The sequence below is a fragment of the Callospermophilus lateralis genome, chromosome 2 (assembly GCF_048772815.1).
Source record: "Callospermophilus lateralis isolate mCalLat2 chromosome 2, mCalLat2.hap1, whole genome shotgun sequence".
Taxonomy (NCBI): Eukaryota; Metazoa; Chordata; class Mammalia; order Rodentia; family Sciuridae; genus Callospermophilus; species Callospermophilus lateralis.
This window is the reverse complement of record NC_135306.1, coordinates 82398667-82423081: the sequence shown is the minus strand read 5'-3', so window position 1 is coordinate 82423081 and position 24415 is coordinate 82398667. Positions and strand designations below refer to the sequence as shown.

Below are 24415 nucleotides of genomic sequence, written 5' to 3'. Positions count from 1 at the left end.
AGGTTTACCATGAAGTCACTGAAGCTTAAGCATTAGGGCCCTCACTGCCAAGGCCTTGGGAGGAGTTCCAGGAACATGTTTACAAGAGATGTATTTTGTAAAGTTTGTAAAGGTAATATTTTAACTTCTATTGATCAATTTTACTGTCTGTTTCTACTCCAACTTTTCCTCCCTCATATTTATCTCCATTTAGGGTGACTTTGGATTAGCCACAGAAATTTTGGTATATCAGTGGAGAGTGAGGATACTTGTAGCTTGGTTTAGCATGGAACAGTTACACACATCAAGTCACATCCATGCATTTATATACAGGGATGACTTCAGAAATACTCCTATATTGACCACTGGACCAACCCACTCAACATCGTGGCACAAAAACCCCTGGTCACAGACTGTCAGGAAATGAAAGGCCCCACAGTACATGGCTCTGCCAGGTTGAGGGTGGTAGAATAAAAACAAGAACTAGATGCATGCAGTCAGCAGCCAATCTGTGGGAGATTCTTCCAGTCTTCAGATGTATAAAATTGTAAGTAAAAGAGCCTTGGTCAAAATTCTTCTTGTTAATAAGACTACACAAGGCAGCAGATACAATAATCTGTCTGCCATACAATTATTTTCATGCTTGTTGAAAATTGTGAAAAATGGAATTTGTTAGCATTCTTATGCTTATAGGGTACAAACAAAAGTATACCCAGTTGCTCTGTGAGGACCCATGTTTTATGCATCCTGAGGTGTCAGATTTTGTCTTAGCATATCTGATGCATCGGGTCCTGACAAAGTCTGACAGTTCCTGATGAGATGGTATGCAAATCCCCCCCACCTGCCCCACCCCGAAATGGCCTGGGAGGAAACAAAGTAAACAGTGCTCCAGAGACAAAACTCATACCCATATTCATTAATAGGTCAATGGATGGAGTTTAAGTGTAATTTGATCACCAGACTATATAATACAATTCAACTTAAGAGCAATTCCAGAATGCAGCTGAATTGCCTATGCCAACCTCATTTTCAGATTAATTTTAAATATTGTTTTCAGAATTACTGATCATATCAAAATAAATATGATAAGAAGTAAATATCCTGGTAGAAGTCAAAATGGAAATTAGAAGTTTCAAAAAAAGAAATACCTTGCTAATATAAGACAATGAAAACTACATCATCCAATGGACAAAATTATGAAGATGGGTTAAAAAGGAAGTCACAATAGCTAATAATACATATATGAAAATTAAAATAGAAAATAGAAAGATAATTAGGAGAATAAGGGCACTCTAAAATAGGAAACAAGAGAAAGGAAGATGAAAGTTAATGTAAAGGGAAATGCAATTTGTACAGACAATAGCTAGCAAGAGAGCCACAGCTGCTTCATTTTAACAAATTTGATGACTTCACTACACATTCTTTACAACTAATAACTAGCCATAAGCCGGGGGGGGGGGGGGGGGAGTAATTTAGAGGTATGTCAGGCACACCATTAATAGTCTATGATGTTATTTTCTGCACTTTGTGAAGTTGTGATATTTGTCACCCCGTTAAAGTTTGTACCTTACTGTGATTTCTTTTCCAGTTCTCAGAATTCACTTACAGGACTAATTTTGTTTGTGTAATTTTGTACTATTTTTCTTCCAATAAAAGCCCCTGCATGACATAAGCCAGAGGCTCCACCAACCCAAGATCCAGCTCTGGAGACAGTTTACACAGTTTCAGGTGCTTTTTATGCTCTATCCATCAAGACCAAAACATTATCCAGTCATTATCCTCTGCCCAAAGAATCTTAAGTTTGGATTCTGAGTTAGAGGAGAGATAGATCTAGGTGACCCCAAAGGCTTACTTTCTCCCTGCTTTGGGAGTTTAGTGAAAGGTGCCAACTAAGGTTGTAGTTTAGAAGAAAAAATAGTCTGAGGCAAGAGTTGGCTGTTTCTTGCACCTTCCAGAAAGACTCGGTAACAAACAGTGAGTTCAGGCTGGTTGGTTTGAAAGCAGAAAGGGAGTAGAACTATGGCAAGGCAGGTGCTTCTGCTGTGCCCTTAATCTAATTTGACCTCATTGATTCTCAGGGTTGCAAAAGTCAATTGCTCCACTACCTAAATTCTAATGCCAGTTGCTACCTTAGTCAGGTCCTTACTATAGATACTAGAATCCACTTTGATTAGTTTAAACACAAAGGGGGTTGTTAAGAATATAGAGAGCTCACAGAATTTTTGGAAAGGCTGAAGAAACAGGCTGCAACTGCAGGGCAGTTCCCTGAATCAGCAATTTCCATTTGGTGGCTCCCTCGGTAGCTGAGTTTGGTGAGGTAGCTTTAAAAGGTGATCTTAAATCTCAGTCTAGGATCATTTTCTGCAGAATTCTAGCCTGTGCATCTCACTTAAAGAGCAACTATGTTTGCAAGATAAGTCTCATCTCATTTGGTGTGAGAACATAAAGATATTTCTAGAGAGGCACCAGTAATGTCTGACCCACTTTGGGAATCCTCACAATAAAACAAGCAGCACTGAGCAAAAGGATGTTTGGAAAAATATCAAAGACTTAGGCAGTGCTAAGGCAGGAATCTCTGTCTTGGCTGATGTTAGAAGTAGAGTGGGAACTAACAGTCATAACAAGTACACAAAGATGGAGTCGTTCAAGTTCCCCCTCCTGCATTATTCTGGGTCTGCCATCCCCTCTTCTCTTTCTATCACTCTGCCATGCTGGTAACAAAGCTGAAACAAATTATGCCATCAAACAGAAAAATTTTGAAAATGTTTTTATTTGCCAATGGAGCTATTAAGCAGTTGACTACAATTTTGAATTATTTAACATTACAAAGCTGAATTTTAAATACATACATATTTATTTTTCATTGACATGATTAGTACACATGTTGGTGGGTGTGATGGTACATATATACAAAATAATCACATCAGGGTAATTGGCATATCCATCACCTCGAATATTTATCATTTCTTTGTGATGGGAACATTCAAAATCCCCTCTACTAGATATTTGGAAGCATACAATTAATTGTTATCAACCATAGTTACCCTACTATGCCATGGAACATTAAAAGTTATTCCTTTTATTCCAGTCACATTCCCACCCATTAACTCCCCTGTCCCCATCTCTCCTCCTTCACTTCCTAGCCTCTGGTAATCACAATTCTACTTACATGAGATCAACTTGTTAAGCTTCAGGTCTAAGTGAGAACATGGTGTATTTGTCTTTCTGAGCCTGACTTATATTTCTTAACATAATATCCTCTTTATGAAAAATTTTTATGGTCCATGTTTGGAACATATGACAATGATAGCAATAAAATAGGTTCTGTGGATTGTAGAGGAGGACTGCTGGTCAGACAAGTTCAACTGCTGCAACTGTATAAATTCTTCAAGATACAACAGATTAGCATCATCTTCATTATCAAAGGTTTCTAATTATTCATTAGGGATATTTTCATATGTTTTATATATAGGGGATCTCAGAACACTTACCAAGTCTATTTCAGAGAAATGATATAAACATATGGTCCTTCTGCTTCTTCTTATTAATACCTTTAGCAACAGACCTGAGAATATTTTGTTCAGTAATTACTTTAATGGACTTAAAAGTATAAAATTTCTCTGAATTTTGTTCTTACTACTATGATACAGTTTTACCTTGTGGAAAATTTTACTTTTCAGAAAAAAAAATCAGCACAACTTTTCTGATTTTACAAACCCTCCCCACAACTTTCTTGGGCAATAGTAAATGTGTACCAGATTCACTAGAATCCACTTTTCTATTCTGGAACCAACTAGACCTTCAGCATTGCTTGCAGTGGTTTTATTCTGTGTCAATTTAGCTTAGTTAGAACTGTGCTTCCCAAAATTCCTTTCCCCATATGGTTCCAAGTTGGGATTGCACACAAGAGAAATCTGAATAAGGTTTGGAAACCTCAAGTTAAACACCAGCCATTATGACTGGAAATTTTGCGCAGGCTCCAGGGGCTTATCTGCTGGCTGCTCTTGTTAGCACTGGCCAGCAGCATAATACGCAGCTTGTTTTAGTCAGCTTTTTCACTGCTGTGACTAAAAGCTCTGACCAGCAAAACTGTAGGGGAGGAAAAGTTCATTTGAGGGCTCATGGTTTCAAAGGTCTTAATCCAGAGAAGGCCAGCTCCATTCCTAAGGGCTCAAGGTGAGATAGAACATCAGGGCAGGAGAGTGTGGCAGAGGGAAGCAGCTCACATCAGGTGATCATGAAATAGAGACTCCACTTTCTAGATACAAATATATACCCCATAGCCACACCCCAAATTAACCACTTCCTCCAGCCACACCCCACCTGCCTCCAGTTCATCAAGGATTAATTCACTGATTGTGTTAAGACTCTCTCACAGTCCAATCATTTCTCCTCTGAACCTTCTTGCATTGTCTCACAAGTGAGCATTTGGGGAATCATATCCAAACCTTAACACAGCTTTTTGAACTGTATCTAGTCCTGGACCAGGCACCTGTATAGTTCCATAGCAAAAGCCATCAACTTCTTCAACAAATCACTAGCACCACTGGTGTTAGATTCAGTGAAACACACACAGATACAAGCTCCAAACTTACCCTATTGTGTTCCATTTGTCCATTTTCCACCGCTCTACATCCAGCTTTCTTTTTCAACTGACCTATACCAATTTAAGGCCCGCCACCAGAATGCTTCCCTTCTGATCCATAGTCACTAAACTCTCTCTAATCCTCTAATCAATCTCTTCCCAAAACTATTTCCTTAGTTCTTCCACAATTCTGCAAACCCTAATCTCTATAACAACTCCATTATTACATACGGCTTGTCTAAGTTTTTTTTTCTGTTGCCATAACAAAATACTAGAAATAATTTATAAAAACGGAAGTTTCTTTGGCTCACACTTATGGAGGTATGAACTCTGGCATCTGAGAATAGTGTTGGCATCTGATCTGCAGCCAGTGAGGGGCTTCTTGATGCATGATAGTATGGTAGATGGTATCACTGGGAGAGACTGAGCAAGCATGCTAGCTAGGGTCTTTCTTCTTCTTATAAAGCCATCATGGGGGACCCACTCTCATGACCTCATCTAATCCTAATCATTTCCCAATACTTCACTCCAAATATTGTTAACCTATGAATTTTGGGATTAAGCTTCCAACTTTTGGGGGACACATTCAAATAATAGCACCTCTTATATTGGTCCCGAGATCTTGACTGAACTTGGTCCCGAGATCCTGAGTGAACTCTGGCTAATTCTCTGGCACTGACAGGAAACAGAATGACAAATGAACCAGAGAAATGCTACTCCAAATCTGGTTCATTAATTACTACAGTCAGGCCAACAATCACTCAGGAATACAGGCAGAAAGCAAATCAGTATACCTTGTCCTTAATAGTCATCAAAAGTCTCACACTTTTTAAAAATATTTATTTACTTATTCTAATTCATTACACATGATAGCAGAATGCATTTCAATTCATAGTACACATATAGAGCACAATTTTTTATTTCTCTGGTTGTACACAAAGTAGAATCGTGCCATTTGTGTCTTCATACGTGTACTTAGGGTAATGATGTCCATCTCATTTCACCATCTTTCCTACAAGTCTCACACTTTTTATGCTCTCTGATCCAGCCATTCTACCCCTAAGAATTTATCTCAAGGAAACAGTTATAGATCATATATGACTTTGATAAATCATTCGTGAAATTTTCAAGGGACAGATTTAAAATAGATGTTCCCTGAATTGCTACGTCAAGATGGTTATTTCTGCTAACCACATAACTTTCTTCATTGCTGAGTGAGTATTCAGAGGTGAATAACTCTGAACTCTGGACATCACAGGAGGCATTTGGAAACCATATCTGTGGAAGAGAAAGAAGATAGAGGAGACTACTGATCAGAAGGAACAAAGGGTAGAAAACACTAATATCAAATGACGACTAGTCCTGGGTTTCTACTGTGTTTTCCCATGAAACACTCATATCTCATAATTCACAAGGGTTTGGTTATATTCAGAGACAAGACAAAGCTTTGAGTCTTGCTTCAAAATGAGCATAAGGTAAAAATGGGGGGAAGGGACAGAGAAACGTGGGAATTACTTAAATGAATTATGCCATTTGCACACAATAAACTGCAATCCACCATCAAAAACTAAATTGTAAAAGAATGTTTACTAATATGGAAAAAAATTCTTACATGTAGAAAGTGCAATTCAAGTAGATTGTGAGTATTCCAAAGAGAAGGACTGAAAAAAAAAAAATACTCACAGTTAGGCTGGTTTTCATTTTCTTCCTTTTGTTTATTTGTAATTGCTTAAATTCCTATTGTAAACATATATTTCTCCTGCAACAAAACAAAACTGCCACCATATGCATCCTTTCATAAACTAGGTGAGATGTACCTACTACAAAAATAAGAGAACAAATGCAGGTGAGGTGATGCAAGCCTGTGATCTCAGCTCCTGAGACTGAGGCAGGAGAATCACAAGTTGGAGGGCAGCCTTGGGGGTAATTTAGTGAGACCCTGTCTGAAGAAGGAGGAGGAGGAGGGGGAGGAAGATAAAGAAGGAAGAAGAAAAAGAAAAATTGCTGGGAATGTAGGTCAGTGGTAGAGTGTCCCTAGGGTTCCCAGTATGATGGGGTGGGAAGGGAATAGGAGAACAGGGAAAAGTAGACTTGGGCAAGTATTCATGTTCCGGAAGCTACTATTCTAGTCCAGTCACATTTTTGTTACACTTCCATCACCCTCAGAAATTGGAACACAATCAACACACCCTCCTCTCCACCTCCAGCAGAGCTCAATGAATGGTACAGAAAAGGCTTCACACAGACCTAGGCTCATTGTCCTCCACATGAGGCAATCTGAGTTCTTCCCTGGACTCTGGCAGTCTGGTATTGACTCTGGGGCAACCTGGCCCTATTCAGCAGAGCTAGAGCTGCACTTGCAAATCTACCCCCCAAGATAACTCACATGCACATGAGGAGTTGTACACTAGAATGTGTATCTCAGTATTATGTCCTCGTTAGTTAGTTATTTACTTTTGCTACCAAAATTTTTGAACATAGATGAAATTCAACCAACTAGTTTAATAAAACATTCCTGTTGCTAAGCTGTTGTGGCTCAATGGTACAGTGCTTGCCTCACATGCATGAGGCCCTGGGTTCGATTCTCAACACCACATATAAATAAATGAATAAAATAAAGGTCTGTCAACAACTACAATAGTAATAATAATGATAATTAATAATGAATTCATGACAATCTTGTTTCATCTAAAACTTACCCAATCACAACCAGTGCTATGCAATTTCAAAGTACATCTCATCCACAAATATTTCAGTATTAGTAATAGTAACCATAATATCTTATTATATCTAAGACAAAATAAAAATTATTTCTTTAATTATCAGGTCCAAATTCAAATTCTAATTTTTTTTTCATAAATTTGATCATTCTTGAAACAATTGGGACTCTGAAAATGATGGGATATTTAACACTGTCTTACTTCTTTCTTTTTAATATTTAACAATTATTGTTAAATTGTTTTAGATGTGACACTGATTTTGAATTTTTAAATCCTCTGCTGAAATATTTATGGATAAAATGATAATGTTATTTAGGATTTGCTTCAAAATGGGGTACAGGTAAAGAAGCTGAGAAGATACTGAAGATGAGAAATGGGTACAAAAGGGTTTGTTATACTATTCTCTCCACTTTTTTACATATTTGAATATTTTCATAATATAAAATTTTAAAAAGTAGATCTAGACAATATATTGTCTACATATATAGAAAGAAGGATACAAAGAAAAGGAAAAATAAACAGAATTAAGGATATGGTACTTGGGTTGGGGGGAGGCAGAGGGTTGTCAAAATATTAACTATTGGAAATATCCATCTCTTAGTTGAGAGAGAACTTTATGGTATTTTAAAAATTAGACTATTACCTGGCAGATAAAAATTAAAAAGGGCCATTCATGCCAATATTTTGGTGTACCAAACCAAGGATTATAATTAACCAAATATTGTATAATTGAGGACCAACGAAAAAGGAACAAATGTACATGGTGACAAGTACACACACACATGCACACACTCACACTTAGGTGCACACACATACACACACACACATTTAACAATTTCAGAAACAATGTTCATCTCCAGTACATGCAGCACTCTAAAGTCTTCTAGTTTATTTGTTTAAACATGCTAGTTAGGATTCAATAAACAGAGTCCTTGGCCCTTTATGACCCACGGTGTGAAAAACACTGAACCATGTGATGATTAGGTCCTCTTCAAATTCTCAAACTCTAAAAGGTTAGCATTTGCTTAATCTATTTAGGGGTTATTAGCCCTGCTTACAAACACCAGCAGTAAAAAGGGGCTTTTACTATAGTTCTGTCTAAGAAAATAACTGCTCTCTTGCTAGATCTTTCTCTAAATGGTAGAGAACCCAGGGGCTAAGTCCCCACACTTTTTTTTTTATTCTTTCTCTCTACCCAAACCCAAGTGATCACATCCAGTTAAGGATTTCATCTACCACTTATATCCTGGTTGGTCTCAAATGTGTGTTTCCAGCCCTGACTTTTCCCCTGAACTCAGGTTTCTGATATCCAACTACTTACATAACACCAAGATCTCTGATACTCCTCTTAAACCATACAATGACTTACACCCTGAGTCTTTTCCATCCTGGCAAACAGCCACTACTGATCCACATGCAAAAAACAAAAACCCTAAAGTCATCCCTAACCCCCCTCTTTCTCTCACACCCCCATATCCAATCCACCAGCTAATCCTCCTGTCTACACCTTCCAGGGATATAGCAAAGTCAACACTATTAACCCACTTCTTACTGATCACAGCTACCACCTTACTCCACCCCATTAACTCTCAGATTCCCTGGAAAAAACTTAACCTTGCATGTCTTTCACACTGAGAAGGGTTTTCTGCTCTCCAAACTTCATCTTGGCCACTCATGCCTCCCAAAGAGAGGCAGGTGCCCCCACTCCTCTGGAAGGGGCCAAGCAAAGTTGATAGGAGGAAAGGGCTGACCTAGGTGGGGGTTCCCCAAGCAACCACGCAAGCAGGTCCTTTTGTTACCTGTCCAGTGTTTCACCTCTGAATTTGTAAGATGTCAGAAGCCATGCCTACATGTATTGTTTCCCTTCTATATACCTTTAGACTATGGTGCCCTTCATTAATCTAATCTCATCTTTATATTTCAAGGATTATTCATAATTTCTGAACCACTGATGGCTGGAATTCTTTGCTTTTCCAGTAGTAGTGCAGATTTTTTTTTTTATATACATATGCAGCCTTCATGCCATTTCTAGAATTGCTGAAAAAAATAAGACAAATGTGTATGCTTAATATGACATTCAAATTCACTCTCCATCTTCATTATTCACAATTATTATTTTGAGCTCCACACTCCTTGGAGTACATTGTACTCCTCACAACTTTCAAAATAGGAGAAATTGTCTTTCCATCTTTTTTCTTTGCAGCCGCTGTTCCCTCGACATGGTACATTTCCTTGCACCACCGCTGTTCAACAAACACACATTTGCTTCACCTGGCTAATTCTTACTTGATCTTGAGGTCCCAGTTAAAACCATGTTATTTGCTCTGGGAAGCCTTGTTTGACATTCCCCCTGTCCAAGACTGAATTAAATGTCCCTCTCACTTGTCTCTTGTTCAGTACTGACTTTGGTGATTATCCATTTTTCAAATTCAGGGAAAGTTTCTTAATTTCACACTCTTCAGGAGAGGAAGCTAATTCCCAAAAGACAATGCTTTCTTAATGTGCACAGCAAATTAGTGACTAACCCTGGGCCAGAATCTGGGTCTCCCTCCTTCCAATTCAGTTCTTATCTTTAGCAACTGAACCGGGCCTTAATACAGGTAGCATGTGGTATTTCTTGGGTTTCTGGGTCTAATTATCTGACTTTTCACCCTGTCTTCCTATCAGATGGTCCCCTATCACAGCACTACTTCTAGGAAGCCTGACCTTAACTATTATTCCTTGACCTCTACATATTTCCCTGGATTTCATTGGTGGTTTCTAATCCATTTGCTTAGAGATCACATAGTAAAATTGGTTATGAAAAAAGAGTAAATAAGAACTCAAATATCTGTTACCAAAGTGCATGGATTTTAATGCATCTGTTTATGTTATCTATTCAGACTAATAGAGAATGTTTCTAAGTCCTTCTCAGTATCTGGTTATGAACTAGATACTGAATTTCAACATTAGTGAGTTGAGAATGTGAAAAGTGATGCTTTTGTGTTTTGAGTCACTGAGAAATTTTTAAAAACTATTCCTCTCCCTGTCATGAAGGATGTGCACTGTACTGCTTCAGGACTCTGAAATATCATTCCCCTCAACACCATATTAATGCTCTAAGAACATGTATAAAACAAGTTTAACATCATTTATTAAATTTGCCTTAACATATTTCATAAGGAATAAAATTTAAGACTAGAAAGAGTAAGCTAGGGCAAAACATCATCCATATGCTACCAGTGAAAGACAGCTATATATGTGGGATCAAAAGTATTAGACATATTCAGCACAAATATATACAATAACAGAGCTTCTTTATTAAATGCATTTCATCTTTATCAAAGTTCCCACTCCACAGGGCAAGAGAGGCTGACATTAGAACTTAATTCAGAGTATCTTAGTCCCTTCTGATTTAAACAACTTATTTCAGATCACTAAATTTCTTTTAAGTAAATTCTTAGACTTTGGGATTTCCTCCATTTCCCTTAAATCCTCTCCAAGATGGTATGTAGCACAGATAATAGGGTCTCATATTCTTTCATGCAGATCTGAGTCCTCAGGTCTTGATGGCATGCATCTGAGTTCATCTGGTCCTCAAGTACCTAGCTAGAATCTGCTGGTATACTTGTGATTTGTTCTTACGGCTGTTAAGAGAACTGCTGCTTTACAGGGTATAGTGGTCCATGCCTATAATCCCAGAGATTCAGGAGGCTGAGGCAGGAATATCACACGTTCAAGGCCAGCTTCAGCAATTTAGTGAGGTCCTAACTACCTTAGTGAGAACCTGTCTCAAAATAAAAAATTAAAAGGACTGAAGGCTACTGTAAAATAAATAAATATATATATATATTTTTTTTAATGACTGGGATTATAGCTCAGTAGTGGAGTGCCTCTAGGTGACAGAGAGAGAGAGAGAGAGAGAGAGAGAGAGAGAGAGAGAGAGAGAGAGAGAGATTCCTGCTTTTGATGGGTGTTCCTAATCTATGCCAAAGACCTTTCTCAGTCATTCCTGACCCACTACACAGCCCCCATTAGCTTCCTGCTTCCCTCTAGGGCACAAGGCAGCTTCAGGGTACTTCCTTAACATGGGAGAGAAGAGAATTCTGGGCTTGCTAACTTGATCCTTCTCTCTACCTATCCACAACAAGCCACCTCTCCTATGCTACCACCTAAGGGGTCAGAGGTCTGAGAACCTTGTAATCTTTCTGGTTATCATTTGGGAAGCCAGGCCAAGATCTCTTTTGCTCTGGGACACTCCCAAATTTTTCAGAAGCTTCTCTCTTCTCCCACCCTCTATCCCTTTATGCTACCACCACCCTAATACTGGAAGAAGCTCTCCTCCTCATGACTGAGGCTCTCCTTCCCCTGGATTCTTTCTATTTACCAAAGAGCTTTTAATTCACTTCACTATAGGGTACTGCATTCCTTACATCTTTTCCTTCTTCCCTCCTCTAACCTCTGGCTTAGAGTTAATGGGAGAGAAGATGCAGAGGGTTTACTAACTAGAGAGATTCTTATCTGGATGTCTACCAGAGGTATTCATGCTGAGTGCATGACTGTTACCACTCCCACAGCTGTTCATCTTCAACACAGGTCAGCTTTGTGACAGATTATGTGATTACCAGGTGTCTATCAGTGGGCTTTCTTTTCCTGCAGAGCTTTCTTTAAATAAGAGATTGTTCATGAAATGTATAAAAAGGGGCCCGCCAGACACTCCTCTTCCTATCATCCTTCCAGAGTATTAACAGACCTTTCACACAGCATTAGAAAACCATTAACTCTGGGAAACCTTAGCTGTTTCTCTTCCTGGGCCCTTTCTTGCACCTTCCATCTTCCCTCTGCAGTGACTCCTCATCCCTACCCCTAACATCTCTTCCCACCTACTCTTGGAAAGGCTATTTTTTGTTTTGTTTTGTTTTGCTTTGTTTTGTTTTCTTGGACTGGGGACTGAACCCAGGGGAGCTAAACTCAGGGGTAAACCACTGAGCCACATCTTCAACTCTTTTTGTTTTGAGACAGATTCTGGCTAGTTTGCCCAGGACTTTCGATCCTTTTGCTTCCACCTCCTGAGTCACTTGGAATTACATGTGAGCACCATTGCACGGGCTGGAAAGGCTCTTGCCAGTAAAGAGCCACTGCTTGCTTTGCACCTCTTGTCACCATAGCAGCTGCTTCCTCCCCCAAAAGGTGCACATCCTTGGAGCTACTTCACACTAGAATGCACCTCATCCTACAGAGCCAGTGATATTGCTTGATATTGGTAATATCTTGGTTGATGATATCCCAGTGATATTCTCTCCACTTCCACATGAAGAAAACTGCCTGAGATCACAGCATCCACTGCCACCTGGTTTTGTACCCACACTTCCCATTTCACAATCCACTCAGAGGCCTGGGATCAGAGCAGCAGCTGCTGAGTTCCCTGCTTTGCTCACCACCATCTCTCTCTGACTCAGAGCACATTCATTTCTGGCCACCTTTCAATTACTGGCTACCACAAGCACTTGGAAGATGCACAGTGAACCCATAGAAGATGCACTTCTGCAATAGAAAATGCCCTAGTTAATCTTGACTTAAATACACGTTAGATGTGGGCAGCCAAAATGCAGCAGGTTGGAGAAATGTCCCTTTGTGGTTTTTGCCTTGACTTGCATGGCCCTTTTTATGGTGTCACAGATACAAACAGACCTCAGTGGAAATTGTGCCCTCAAAGACAGTGGATACTTCTTGTAAGCTTTCTGAAAATCAAACTTGGTGCCAATAACAAACTTGACTTTCTCAAGAAAAGAACCCTTTGCTCACAAGAGAAGACTTGGAGAGCCACTTGTTCTATTTCTGAGTTGAAGTGAAAGGCCACAGGCACAGACTGACCCTGTTCTCCCATGGTCACCTGATTTTCCTCACATGTCACCCCAACAAGAGGGAAGGAGTGTGAATATACTAACCATTTTCTATTACCATGGCCTGTTCTGTCTTTGAAAGTTCCCCTATTCTGCCCTCACCCTTCCTCAAGCAGAGTCACAGCTTTGGCTTCTGAAATATTGAAGTCCTAGCCCAGCTGGGAAAACCATTCTAGAGACCAGAGTGATTCTCCTTCAACTAGAGTCAACAGTGGTCCAGTCCTTGTTCTGTGCCAGGCACCACGTGAGTATCTGTCAGGTCATCTCCACCAACCAAGCAGGACATAATCACCACTCCTCAGAAACTTCTGGAGTCTGCTGGAAAAGATCACACTCTGCACACTACCAAAAGGGATAAAAGAAAAATACAAAGAAAGTGCCAGAAGAATTTAGAGGTGAGATATTCCATTTAATTGGAGAGAAGCTCCATCTGTAAGACAGATCTATCCTTTTGTACCTGTATAGGAACAGAAACAGCATTCATGACACATAATTATTTTCAAAAATCAAATCTCCCATATTGATTATGCCTATTACACCTGTCATCACAAGAAAATGCACTCAAATTTCCCAAGTCTATGTGAATCCTGTCCTTCCTTTCCTAACTAAGATGATTCAGTCAGTGTTTGATCAGAATGTCACAAAGGACATGGGGTCCTGGCCACAGACCACCAGGAAGTGCATTGACAAATCCTATTCCTTGTTTTACAAACACGAGGTATTTTCTACATTTCATATGAAGAACTAACTGGCTACTGTAAAACCGGTGATGAGGAGGGGGGCGGACAGAGCTGTGTCACCTGTAAACAAGGTCATTCCTGGGGGCAGCACAGTGATACACAGTGACACACAGGCCAAATAAAGACAATTGCCTTTCTCTAACAGCTGACCACCCACCAACACCTCTCATGTGACCGACTTCATAGTTTAGGCCAGGTATTAGTACACCACCTGAACAATTAATGATTTAATATCTTTCTTCACATTGAGTCACTTTTTTACACATGCATTTATTAACAAAGGAAATCTGACCTTTTATTACTGTTATTGAAAATGCAATATATTTCGCTGACCACAAACGAAAACAAAACAATGACATTAAATTCTAGCCCACTGTAGGCTGTGTTCCTGAGGTTCCCTTTTATTCTGTTGCAAAAGGGGACAAGGCTTGCTCTTTGATTAATCAGAAGGACTGAAACACACCTGGGAAGAGAATGCCTTGGTCAGACTGTTGTGACATTGACATTGAATGCTTGTTGGGCTTCTGGCTTAACTCTGGGTGACTCCAGCTTCCTTCTAACATTCGGAATGTCTCTAGCTCCCTGGTGCTTTTTCTAAACATTACTGGCAGGGTTCCCAAATGCCTAGAACATTTGCAGCAGAAGTAGGTCAGCACCCCGTTCTGAAGCCCTCCCAATGCCCTGGAGGTAGTGGGCAGAATCTGGCTTCTCTGCAGGTCACTGAGGAAAAGGGTTTCCAGTTTCCTTCCCCAGTGAGGAAAACAGAAGGAACCAAAGAAGGGAAACCAAAATGGAAGAGAAAGAAGGGAAAGAGAGGCACAGAGTCAGCAAGACAGAACGGTAGGAAGGAAAGCACAAGGCAGCCACCACCCACTCCAGACAGAAGCTGCAGTAACACCATTCACTAACAGGAACTTTCCTCTCATTAAAGCAGAAGGAGCTGTCAACCCTACTGCCTGCTAATTACCACAGGATTGACTGCCATGGGATCCATTCAACACAGCCATTTGGTCTCACAATTTAACCTGCAAAAAAAAGATTCATTCTTAATTAAAAGCCAAGCTGACCTTTTGAAAGGCTTATTTCTGGAAGAACGAACTGACTTTTTAAGATTAATAACTCCTAATAAATTCCATAACCACAAGACCAGTGGGCACACACACTTGAATATGTAATGGTGTCTCTGATAAGGATGTCATACAAACCCAGGTCACGTCTTCCTGAGCCAGAAATGTGAAACGAACAGATGGGAGATGACTGTACAGTGGGTAACTCAATGGGCACCCTGTTGACTTCAGAAATGGGGCTCGCCCTAGGAGAAGGAACAATTGGGAATGTTTTGTCCTGAGAACCCACAGGAAGGACTGTGAGATGCAAGATGTTGAAGTGAGCTGGGGAACGGGGCTGACAGTCCACCCTAGTGGTAACCCCGAGGGAGGTTATCCATAGCTCTTGGGATCTGTTCCCACACAGGTGGGCTTCTACCTTATATGTTTATGAGAAAGCACAGAACTTCAGAGAAAAAATATAGGTTAAGCTTATGAACATCTGAGTCTCATCTTCACCTTTGAAATAGGACTGGGAAAAGGCAGGAGACAGGCAAAAATAGAAAGCAAAGTGCTGAAAGTACAGCCTTGTTTCTTTTTGCTGTTTATAATAAAATGAAAGAGGAAAAGGATAGATTGAAGGAAGAACTATAAAGCAAAAAGGAACCAGGAGGGCTGGGGATGTGGCTCAAGCGGCAGGGTGCTCGCCTGGCATGTGTACGGCCCGGGTTCGATCCTCAGCACCACATACAAACAAAGATGTTGTGTCCACCAAAAACTAAAAAATAAAATATTTTTTTTTAAAAGGAACCAGGATATGATGATTTGCAATCTTTTCAGCCTATCTGATTTCTTATTTTTCTCTTTCTTCCACATGTGAGAGAAAACATTTGAACTTTAACTTTCCATGTCTGGTTTATTTCACTTAGTATCATGTCCTCCAGTTCTATCCATTCACCAGAAAATGCCATAATTTCATTCTTCTTCATGGCTGAGTAAAACTCCATTGTGTGTGTGTGTGTGTGTGTGTGTGTGTGTGTGTGTGTATCACATTTTCTTTATTCATTCATCTGTTGATGGACACCTGGGCTGGTTGCATACTTAGCTGTTGTGAATTGTGCTAATATAAATATTGATATTCATGTATCACTATAGTATGATGATTTTAATTCTTTTGAATAAATACCAAGGAGTTGTAAAGCTAGGTTATATGGTAGTTCCATTCCTAGTCTTTTAAGGAATCTCCATACTATTTTCCAAATTGGTTGTACTAATTTTCAGTCCCACCAACAATTTAAGAAAGATGAAACAATTAGGGAAGTCACTATCAGGAAAGAGTACTATCCAGGGCTAATCAAGGATGGGCTATCACAACCTTTTGCTAGTTCCTTAACAGGTCAAAGTTCAGATTATTCAATCACACAAATGAATCAGACATTTGTCTTGAGGACATTACTCATGTGATTCATGGATTCCCTTAGGCATCTCATCAAAAACCAAGATATCCAAGAAAGAGCCTCTTATCTAAAGGAATGCATTCCAAAAGACATACCCAATAGACCCACAAGGCCCTGAAGAACTACACCAGCAGAAACACTACACCCTTGGTCTTAAGGGGACAATGAGTAAAGAATGAAAGAAGTCTGTCAAAATTCTACAGGAAATTCTAGTAGGCTGATTGTAGTATTAAGAGAGAAACAGAAGAGTCATAAAAGACTCAAATGCTTTTCACCTCAACATCTTAGTTGAGGTGCCATCAACTAAGATGAGAACCCTGAAGAGTGTCTTTCTTATGAGTAAGACCAAGAGCTCAAACAAGTAGATCTTGGACGAGATCATTGTTTCTTAGGACACCAAAAGCATAAGCAACAAAAGAAAAAAACAGTTAAACCGTACTTCATTGAAATTAAAAAGGTGTGTTTCAAAGTATAACATCTAGGAAGCACAAAGAAAAACCACAGAATGGAAAAAAATATTTGCCAATCATATATCTGGTAAGAGACTTGTTTCTAGACTATATGAAACATTCTTAGAACTCAATAATGAAAAGACAAATAATACAAAAATCAAGCAGGGGATTTGAATGGGCATTCTCCAAAGAAGATATACAAATGGCCAATAATCACTTGAAAAGATGCTCAGCATTATTGGCCATCAGGGAAGTGCAAGTCATACCTACAACGGGATACTACTTCATACCCACTAGAATGGCAGTCATTGAAAAGACAGACAAAAATTGTTGGCAAGAATGTGGAGAAATTGGAACCTCTGTACATTGCTGGCAAAAATTTAAAATGGTGAAGTCATTTTGGAAAATAGTGTGGCAGTTCCTCAAAAGATTAATCCTAGAGTCACCATATGATTCAACAATTTCACTTCTAGGTCCTTACCCAAGAGCAATGAAAATATGTCCACAAAAAAATTGGTACATGAATATTTATATTAGCTCTAATAAAAGCCCAAAATTGTAAGGACCCAAATATCCATCAATTGATAAAATGGATAAATAAAATGTGGTATATCCAGACCATGGAATAAAACACAATTAAAAAGAATGAAAAAAGATGGGAGGGAAGGAAGGGGCATAGGGGTAGGAAAGATGGTAGAATGTGATGGTCATCATTGCCCTAAGTGCATGTATGAAGACACAAAGGATGTGACTCTATTTTGTTTACAACTAGAGATATGAAAAATTGAGCTCTATATGTGTAATATGAATCATAAAGCAGTCTGTTGTCATATATAACAAATTAAAACTTTAAAAAAAATAATGAAATACTGATTTGTGCTACAGTATGGATTAACCTTGAAAACATTATGGTAAATTAAAGAAATCAGTCATAAAAGACCACATGTTGTATTATTCTATTTTTTAGAAAAGTCCATAATAAACTAATCTATAGAGACAGGAAGTGATCTAGTATTCTAGGGCTGGAGGTTGGGTAAAATGCAGGCTGTTAAAGATGTGAGGTTTCTTTTTGGAGTAATAAATATGCTGTAAAAATTGACTGTGCTATTGGTAGCACAGTTCAGTGACTATACTAAAAACCACTGAGTTTTACAATTTAAGTGGGTAAACTATAAGGCATATGAGTTATTTCTCAATTAAGCTGTTAGCAAAGGAAAGAAAAAGAAACACACCTGAGATCTGCTCTGTATTCAGCTCTGTGCTGGGCAATGGGCTTCAGATACACTATGCATCTCCTTGCTTCAGAGTTTATGAGATGGGAATGAGCCAGGGGTCCAGTCAAGGGAGACTGGCCAGGACACTGATGGCAAGAAAGATAACTGGTCTGGACAAATGCACATTCCACATGGATATAGTAGAGTAAACTTGTGTAAATGCTTTGTGAAATTCTCTCTCTTGATTGCATTCACAGAAACCTTCCTAGTTATGTAGATTCATTCAACCAGAACTAAGCTATACAATGAGCTTAACCCTTGACAACCAGATCCCCAAGAGAAAATGAAAATAACCCAATGCAAGAGCGGACAGGAAAAATGACTAATGGTCTCCCTCTCTCTCTCTCTCTCTCTCTCTCTCTCTCTCTCTCTCTCACACACACACATACACACACACACACACACACACACACACACACAGAATTTCCAAGTCAGAAGTCACCCTAGAGTTCATCTAATCTAATACATAGATTGTGTCAGCCACTAATCCACTAATCTGCACATATATAGCATTGATATGAATACAAAGAAAGAAAGGGGAAAAAAGTTAATTACTTTTCCAACTAGAGAGTCTGAAAAGCAAATTTCTCTATACTCAGCACCCTTCCTCCCAACCCCGCCATAAACTAAGTTACTGAAAAGACCATCTTCATCTATTTATATTATATATCTATATTTCATTTTCTATGAATCCCAAAGAATTTTTTTTTGGGGGGGGTACCAAGGATTGAACCCAGGGGAGCTTAACTACTGAGCCACATCTCCAGCCCTTTTTATTTTTTATTTTGAGAGAGGGTCTCATTAAGTTGCTTAGGCCTTGGTAAGTTGCTGAGTCTGGCTTTGAACTTGCTGTCCTCTTGCCTCAGCCTCCCAAGCCCCCAAAGAATTCTAGTTGCAGACATGTCTACACAATGGGCACTAAATGGCTAGACCTGAGATTGTACTGCCTATTCTCATAGACCTTGTTCATTCTTAATGAAAATCCACACTTTTTCTTGTCTCTTTGCATATTGTGTTCATGAAGATTATTGGCTCAAATAAAATCTCCTCTCTCTCATACCCAGCTCTTTATTAATCCAAAGATCAAATTATTGAGCAGCCTAGAAAAAGACATAGATTTCTGAAGGTTTAAAACAGATTCTGTTAAACCTGTGACCTGTTGATAGGCATTGAGAAGACTAAACCTGAAAAAAGCTGTCTTCTTTTAAAGAGGAAAGATATATTTGGATCAGGGGTGTGAAGGATGCGAACAGTTTCCAAGTTCTGAACAGTGCTCTCAGCTGAAACATGCACTTCCCAGTGACGCTCTCCCGAGTCGGCATGGCTTGGTGATCATCTGCATCTGGCATTTTCCTCTTCCTCATGTTCAATCACTCTCGTTCTTTATCAAGAATACATTCTCTGTCCATCAAAATAAAATCTTGCTCTTGAAATCAAAGTGCTCCTTCCCCTCGTGTTTCATTGGCATTTATTTCATGGTTTCATAGAATTTTTGCACATACTGCAGACATTTCCAACCTGCCAAAAACTTTAAGACCTTAGATTAGTTATACTAAAAGAGTGTCCCCAGATACATAAAATGTCTTAAAGAGTAAATCTTCAAAAGCATAGATAATTTTTATAAACATTGAAAAATATGTGCTATCTGCTTAAGGATTTCTTTCTGGTTTTCTTTTGTTTTGGTATTTTTGGTTTTGAGGGTATGTTGTTTTGTCTTTTTGTTGTGTGGTACTGGGGATTGAACCCAGGGGCACTCTACCACTGAGCCACCTCCTCAGCCCTTGATGTATTTTATTTGGGGACAGAGTCTTGTCCAGGCTGACCTTAAACTTTCAATCCTCCAGCCTCAGTCTCCTGAGTCACTGGGATTACAGGTATGTACCACCATGCCTGACTTGCTTAAGGATTTCTAATCTTAATTTTAAAATATTAAATAAAATGATCATCAATGCATATTGTTTATTATGAATAAGCTCTACTCCTCTTTCACTTGTAATTTACAAATTACCAGCTATATTTTCAAATGATACATTTGCACAGTCATTGGTTGCGTGCTCATGTGAAATGAAAATTACACCTAGCTAAACTTTTTGTGTATATGGTTGTACTGAAACAGAAATGGGAAATCTGTTCCTGTGTAGTTTTTCCCTCAAGCCTTGGAATAAAGAGGGGTAAGGGCCAGGCGTGGTGGTGCATGCCTATAATCCCAGCAGTTTGTGAGGCTGAGGCAGGAGGATCATGAGTTCAAAGCCAGCTTCAGCAAAAGCAAGGTGCTAAGCAACTCAGTGAGACCCTGTCTCTAAAAAAATAAAATAAAATAGGGCTGGGGATGTGGCTTAGGGTTTGAGTGCCCCTGAGTTCAATCCCTGGTACCCACTCCCCCGCCAAAAAAAGACATGTAAGGGACTGATGGTGTTACAGAGGAAGACTGGAGAGGTAGCCAGATTGGCGCGGGGCGGGGGGTGGGGGCGTTGTGGAGCATAGGAGAAGAGAAGAAAGCAATCCGTAGAACATTGTAAGATGCTAGCAAATGTGTCACTTTAGGGGCTGCCAATTTAATTTCCTCAGGGATCTACAAAAGGGTTGAATAGGCAAAGTATAAATAGGGAAAGGTTCAAGTTCAATTTTTTTATAAACTTTTAAAACATTTTTTTAGTTGTTATTTGACACAATATGTTTATTTTATTTATTTATTGTTATGTGGTGTTGAGGATCGAACCCAGCACCTTGCATGTGCTAGACAAGCAGGCTACCGCTGAGCCACAACCCCAGCCCTCAAGTTCAATTTTTTCAAAAGTGATCAATGAAGGCTAAACAAAATAGAGCTGTGAACCAAATTTGGACTGTGGATTTCCAGCTTGTGACTTCTGCAATAAAGCACAGATAACTATTTTGGATTCAAATCCTGCCCCGCCACTTGTCAGCAGGGTGACTAAGGCTCAAATTCTTCATCAGTGGCAATCAGAATAGTCACTGCACCAGGTAGAGTGACCATATGTCAAGGTTGGCCTAGGAGAGTCCTGGCTTACAGAGTATTTTTAGAATGACCAAAAGTATATTATCAGTGTCATTTTCACTGTCAAAACTGTCCTAGTTATAGGGTCCTAGAGGGGAATCTCTTTAAAGTACTGACCATGGTGCAGAATGTAGTAGAAGAGCATATACACACACATACACACACAAGTGACAATAGCTTCATGCAAGATTAGCTCTGTGAAGACTTAAGAAGTGAGAGAGGTTTGTCTTCAGAGTCGTGCCATTCCCAGTGTCCTCCCAATGCCTCAACGTCACCCTGAGTCTAATCCCTGGTACCCACTCCCCCTCCCCCCAAAAAAGAGGGGAAAGGGACTGATGGTGTTACAGAGGAAGACAGGGAGGTAACCAGATTGGCTGGGGGGGTGGGGCATGGGAGAAGAGAATAAAGCAATCCACAGAACGTTGTAAGATGCTAGCAAACGTGAGCTCTTCATGTTAGTTTTGCCCAGACCCTTTCCAATGCCCTCAAAAGTCAGAGGTCCCTTGATCTATTCTGCTGCAGAGTTCAGCTGGCTCTTCTTACATAATGAATCATCCAAGTATTGCTGGGTCCCTAAGGAAATTTATATATTGCCCTTCCTAGGCAAGATGAGATGAAAGTGGATTAAGGAAGGAGACTTTAGGCTGTTGGAAAGAGACATTTGAGCCAATATATATATATATATATATATATATATATATATATATATATATATATATATATATATATATGAATGACAGGGGATGTAGCTCCGTGGCAGAGCACTTACTTAGAATGGATAAGAATATATCCATATATTATATTATATATATATATATATTCCATATGTATTCCAAACATAAAATGAATGGATTCAATGCTCTCCAACCAAATAATATTCTGAAATGTTCTAAAACATAAATCATGGCATTTCTTCAAGATAGCCCCCCCCCCCCCCGCTTATCATGAAAATTAAAACAAGACTAAGAATTTCAACTAATCACAAACTATAACCCATTAAGTTTTTTAATCCAGTCATTCCAGTGACGTGTTGCTGCAAAATAAACCATTCCTAAAACTTAGTAGAGTACAACAACTATGTGCTATGGCTGCTTGTGGTACTGGGGATTGGTGAGCTCAGTAGTGTGGTGTTCTCCTTGGTCCCTCATCTGGTTACAGATCACAGCTGCAACTTGAGTCATTTGAAGGTGTCTTCTCTCACATGTCTGTTGTATGAGCTGGAAAAGCTAGAAGCTCCTTGAGCATCTGTCTTCAATAGCCTCTCCACATGGAAAGACTGGGATTCCTGACAGCATGGTGGTCTCAAGGTAGTTGGACTGTTGCATAGTCCCTGGATTCCCCCAAGAGTGAGTATAGTAAGAGAGTCAATGGAAGCTGCAGGTATCTTATGATTTGGCAGTAAGATGGCATCACTTCTGCCACATATCTTGGTCAGGATCAAGTCATAGGCCAGCCTAGAGTAAATATAGTGGTGGACTAGTCTCCACCTCTCAATGGGGAATGGCTTGGATATATAGAGAGAGCGAGAAAGAACCGATGGTATCCATCTTAGGGATAAGCTACTAGGCCTTCCATCCATCTCTTTTCCTCAATGTTAAGAATGGCATGGAGGACTTAAATTTTGAAATACTGTTATCATACAATTATTATCTGTTCATTTTTCTTATATCAGTATAGAGAAGTAAGTAAATAAAAAATAAATGAATCACTCCTGTCACCCAAAGAAAATCACTCCCAGGTTGTTTATGGGTAAAATTAATATTTACTTGACAGGGAAGCATGCAGAGATAATTGTTTCACTCTCCCTCTTTTTAATACCAACTTAGTACAGGAAATCATTCACTGTTACTCAGCTTGGTTAGGCAGGCAAGGAGCCAGCCCCCAGATGTCAGGACAGATATAGGGGCTTAGCAATTGAATGGGTTAGAGGAGACAAATGATTTGAGCAGATGCCACATTGAAGTTGTGAGAGGGAACATCTGCCGTTCTATTTGCTAAGGTATTTGGTAATCAGGAAGACAGTGTAAATGCACAAATAGAGCCACCTGTATTGAGATTCAGAGCATGAACACTGATGTGGATGTTTTGTAGCTAATTAGATGTGGAGTGTTACATTGTGTCTCTAATTTTACAGAATGAAAGCAGAATGTTCCTCTCCATCACAGTTTACTCTCAATTTTCAAGGAGAAAGTGCAGTCTCATTTCTCATTCCCATTCCAAATGAACAAGAATGAACCACAACAACCATACCTCAGTTCCTTGTTACATAGCCCAAATGTCCAGGCTTCAGTAGTTCTACATAGTATAATAAAGTCCCATTCCTTTATGTTCAAAAATTATAGCACCTTAAGTTCCCACCTATTTTGCCTTAGGAAGTCCAGTTCTTCTACCAGCTTCTTCTTCACCAATGTTTCTGGGACACCCTCCCCCCACCGTGGAATTGCTTCACAGTGCCATTATACTCTTCATGGCTGATCCCAACCTCAGCCACTGGGGAGCTCTGGCTGCTGGTGGGGAAGTCCCCTAGAGTCCTTGGACTTGCTTCTTTCCATCTGCTATTTTCCACTCTCCCTTTCTGCACCCCAAATGTACACTTTCCCTGACTTTTTCTCAGCCAATGCAGAAACCAAGCCATAACATTTAAAGGGAGTATTATGAGGAAGGGGACTTGGAGTTAACAAAGAAGAATTTTAACAATAAAGGGGAAATGAATAGCAGATGTGGTTCTGCAGCATTCACAGAGTCCCCCTTGCAGGTCTCTTGTCTTCCGGATCATTCACATTCCTTAAGCAAAGACTAGCTTAACTTCCCCTTAGAGGAATGCTCAAATAGCTTTTCTGTTTGAGGCTAAAGGCATCAAGAAAGGAGACTTTCCCTATCTCACCTTTTTCCAGCCCAAGACTTGCCTCCCAAAACTTTTTCTGGTCCTGGATCCTGTTTCCTTTCAAGACTGATTGACAGTAGCAATGTCCTTCAACAAGACAGTATTCCCAGAAAATGCTATTTGGTCCTCTATCATTATCGTGAAATCGAGGTCTGGTGTGACCAAATGCCATTCTTAGCCTTTCCTTCAGCATAAATGCCTTGCAAATAGCTCAGCTCATGACTCTCATGAGCAGCAGCTTTAATACACACACACACACACACACACACACACACACACACACACACTTCCCAAGAATAAGCCAAAAGCACTGGTGTTTATGTGGTACTGGAAATGCTCTACCACTGAGTTGCATCATTTTTATTTCATTTTGAGACAAA

The 24415-nt window shown here is 39.6% G+C and overlaps 1 long non-coding RNA gene across 2 annotated transcripts in view; it reads right to left on the bottom strand.

Moving 5' to 3' along the window:
• Nucleotides 1-5384: 5384 nt before the first annotated feature.
• LOC143392529 (uncharacterized) overlaps nucleotides 5385-24415 on the bottom strand; it is a 114378-nt gene continuing 95347 nt past the window's right edge. The window contains exons 2-4 of one of the 2 annotated variants that reach the window (XR_013155336.1): nucleotides 14874-14931; nucleotides 6177-6225; nucleotides 5385-5842 (exon numbers count right to left, since the gene is read on the bottom strand). This is a non-coding gene — a long non-coding RNA (uncharacterized LOC143392529). The remainder of the gene's footprint in view (nucleotides 5843-6176; nucleotides 6226-14873; nucleotides 14932-24415) is intronic. The other variant, XR_013155337.1, reaches the window with a different exon arrangement.